This window comes from Epinephelus moara, chromosome 19 (assembly GCF_006386435.1).
Source record: "Epinephelus moara isolate mb chromosome 19, YSFRI_EMoa_1.0, whole genome shotgun sequence".
Classification (NCBI taxonomy): Eukaryota; Metazoa; Chordata; class Actinopteri; order Perciformes; family Serranidae; genus Epinephelus; species Epinephelus moara.
Genome location: NC_065524.1, coordinates 9,062,452 through 9,066,795, shown reverse-complemented (window position 1 = coordinate 9,066,795; position 4,344 = coordinate 9,062,452).

Sequence of the window (4,344 nt, the reverse complement as noted above, 5' to 3'; positions counted from 1 at the left end):
CCTCTGGAATAAAACACCAGAGGGTAACCAGCCCATATGCGTTGGGCTTTTTTTTTGTTTTGTTTTGCAGTTTTCACCGAGGTTGCAGGGTTATGGATAATATTGTTTGTGCATGCTCGTTGTAATGTGAATGCATGTGTCCTGGGCGTTCCCCCCTCCTGACAAAGGTGAGATACGCGTTAATGAGCGACCTTTACAGTTGATGGTAGGTGTTCGTTTTTTACTTTTTAAATGGCCAGTCTCAGTCAGTCTGTTTCGCTCTGCAGCACATTTTCTGAAATGTAGAACTGCTCCTTTAACCAGTTCTTCACTAGAAGAGACTCTTAACTTCAATGGAACCAATCATATGGAGGTTAAATGACTGAATACAGCCAGTGTCCTTGTCCAGTAGGGCACCGTTGTACAGCCTCACACCCAATCGATCCAAAAGTCATCGGTGTTAACTTCATTGGTACTGTAACCTCTCACTGTGGTTCAGGTTTTAACCCTCGCCTCCCTCCATCTCTCTCCCATTTTCTCTCTGTTGTCTTCCTCATTTCTCTTGCCCTCCACCTCTCTTGCTCTCTCGTCTCTCTCCCCCTCCCCTCCGACTCTGCCACCTCTCACCCGGGGTAATTGCTCTGTGAGCTCAGCGGTGCCTGCTGAACGACACCGTGGTTTCCTCTCGCCACCTCTCATAGTCTGGGCCGGGTGACACCAATCTTGGCGAGGGCACGACACCATTTTGTGTAACTGGCCCTCGTGATGGAGATGGAATAATTGTCCTAATTAGGGGGCCGCGGATCGGGGCGGCCACCGCTCTGACCCACACCGGCCGGAGTCCATATGGTGGGAGGCTGATAATGAGCCAGTTAATGTGCTGTGTCCATCAGCAAGAGATACTCAGTATAGATGTTGTGCCAAAGAGATGGAGCGGGTTTCACTCTCTTTGCCCTCTTTTCCTTTTCGACCATCTCATACACACGTAAATTTACATTTTGGCTCCATTGACAAAAAGACAAAATTCACTCAAAATGTATGTGCTTAATTACATTACATTTTGTCAGTAATTATGGACATCCTGCCCTCGTATCATAAACGACATTTTCAAACTGTTTCATTTTATGAATCATTTGTTCCTGGCCTTGTCTCTCAGCTCCCATCATGCAGCTGTGTCACTATTTCATGTTGTGACTTTGTTCCGTTTATGAATATGAGATGTATTGCCGGTTCAAATGAAAGTAATACAAATCTAATGGCCAGTAATGAGATGCTGTTTCACCATTATTGGACGTGGGCTGGGTCTATGCCAGTGTGTGTATGTGTGTGTGCGTTCTCCGTGCTGTGTATGATTTGATGCTAATAAAACCATACTTTCTGCTCCAGGGAGCAAGCACTGACCAGGATTCAGATTAGGCCTTAATGGCTTCCAGGCCTGAGGCTAAATTGAAATGTAAAACCCCAAACCAAACATCATTTAGTCCTTACGTTTCTTGATGTGGCCCAGCAAGTGGAAATTGGAGACATGTAGCTGTTTAACTGTAATTTGCTTTGTTTCGTGCAAACATTGCATTGAAGAGGCTGCGCTACATGAACAGAGATGAACATCTGGATTTGCATTGAGATGCTACGACTGCTCATTTCTGTTAATCTGTGTCCACTCAGCGGTCTCCTCCCAATAAATTCCACTGTTTGAGCATTTATGAGTTTTTCCCTCCTGTGTGTATTAGCCAGAAGAATACATTAGGCAGTACTGAGGGGGTAAAGAAGGTTTAAAAAAAAAAAACAGGAATTATTTTGACTGTCATTTGTTGGTAGCAGTGGTCATGTGAAGATCAATTAAAATGTTGCATTGGAGTCAATTCAGCTTATAGGCTTGTCATAAACAACCAGTATGGATCAATTCTGCAATGAAATCACATTACATCATATCCATCATATCAGAGGTGGACAACTCAGACTGGACTAGATGTAAGACCAATGTTGTTGGCCTGACAGCTCAGCTAATCAATGCACTGGTCAACAGATCACAGTTAAATCTGGTGAGAGCCACATCCTTAAAGGTGCAGTGTTGAGTATTTCATCACCAGTGGCCTTAGGGTGTAATATTTTGGTGAACTTCCTCTTCTGCTGAAAAAGCATTTCTCCTCTCCTCTTCCATTTTAAAGGGGGTTCTGTAAAACTGTTGACAGAACATCTCAAAATGCAAATCTCAGAGTAAAAAAAAAAGGTTTGATATTTGAAAACCCATCTCAGACAACACATTCTCACTCCAACCTCCAACCTGGGATGCCCTGTCAACTTCTGCCTATTACATGCATTGTCGGTTTTCAAATTACACTTCTGTTTTCACAGGAAAGGTACAGTTTGCATACAGTCTCTTTCAAAATAACTGCACTACGTTACCGCAAATTGACGTTTTTTCCTTCAGCGACAAATACATGCGGTCACGTTTTGCCAACACCCCCACGTGGCTGAGTTTAGACAACAAAAGCATGTGGTTGGGTTGAGGAAAAAAGAAAAGGCTTTGGCAATCTTATGGGAAACGAACACTGGCCTCCCAGGGGAAATTCAGAGGGTTAGGGTTAGGGTGAAATCTATGATTGCTGGATCCATCCATCCACCACCCCTCCTGCTAGGGTGAAATCTTCTAACATGTGGTTAACATTGTCAAACGTTCACAGTTCGGTTTAGGCAACAAAAGTACTTAACATACTTTGGGTTATAATAAGTACGTAACATGACGTAAATACATCACGTGAATGACTGAAGAATGTAACAGAAAGGTGTAAATTGTGTAATGTTACGTGATCATATTTTGGTGGTCAAGGGTCAAAGGTCAAGGTTGCTGTGACCTTGCATCCATCTCATTATCGTGAATGCGATATCTCAACAACAGCTTTAACGAATTTCTTTGAATTTCGGCACAAATGTTCACTTGTACTCAGTGATGAACTGATTAGATTTTGGTGGTAGAAGGTCAAGGACAGTGTGACCATCTAATTTTTGTGAATGGGATATCTCAAGAACACAGTGAGGGAATTTCTTCAAATTTGGCATGAATGTTCACTTGGACTCAGCAATGAAGTGATGGATTTCAGTGGTCAAAGGTCAAGGTCAGTGTGACCTTGCATTTGTCTCATTCTGGTGAACACAATATCTCAAGAGCACCTTTAGGGAATTTCTTTAAATTTGACTCAACATCCACTTGGACTGAAGAATAAACTGATTAGAATTTTGTAGTTGAAGGTCAAAGGTCAAGGTCAGTGTGACCTCACAAAATGTGTTTTTGGCCAAAACTCAAGAATTCATATGCCAATTATGACAGAACTTCACACAAATGTCTAATAAGATAAAATAATGAAGTGATGACATGTTATATCCAAAAGGTCATGGTCAACTTGACTGTGACATCATAATGTTCAGCATAAAACACTTTCCATTTTTGCCATTATTCAATGTCATACATCAGGAACAGAAAGGGAATTATTTGGTGAGATGCTTAAATGGTGACACTAATCTTAAAACTGTGCTGATTGTATAGATCTTATGTGCTGTTGGGGAGGACAATGGGTGTGAAGCATCCTTGTTTTCACAGATATGGATGTAAACTGTAAGAGAAACTTGACAAGCATGCAGGGGCATGCAACCATGAGGCGGTAATTCCAGCTTTCTTTCTTGTTTTTTTTTTTTTTTTACACGTAAAAGAAAACTCCACATAGTATCTTTACCTTGTTTTTTCCTTTTTTTGTGATTTTTTTACATTTCAAAGTTGATACTAGCAACAAAACTATTCTGTAAACCTCTGTGTATTTGTTCAAGTTCTCCTCACAGTAGCCATAGCCTCCAACAACTCAACACCCAAATCAATTATCTCTTTGGAGAATGATCGATACAATACCACTGGAAGCTCTTCCGTCAAACCCCAATCTACATTTCCCTGCACACATGGAGAAAAAGTGAAAAGAGAAAGTTGGACAAAATCATTTGTGTTACCAGGTGCATGGAAGGTTAATGCACCGGCCTTAATGTCTTTGTTGTACATCAGGGGTGGCCAACCAGTCAGAGACCAAGAGCCACAAAAATTACCGTGGTAGTACAAAGAGCCACATCATACACCCTGTGCTTACAAACGCGCTCCCTCTCTCACACAAACAAGAAATGACATAAAATCAAAATCCATACATTTCCAATTTTCAAAGCCAGATTTATTTATCTCACACACAAATGAATAACCATGAATAGAGATACACACAAACACAGTCTCTCCCTCTCATACTGTCTTTCTCCGTCCCCCCTCCATACCCACAGTCTCTCCCTCTCCCACTCTCTCCACACACATCCACACAGTCTCTCCCACTCTCA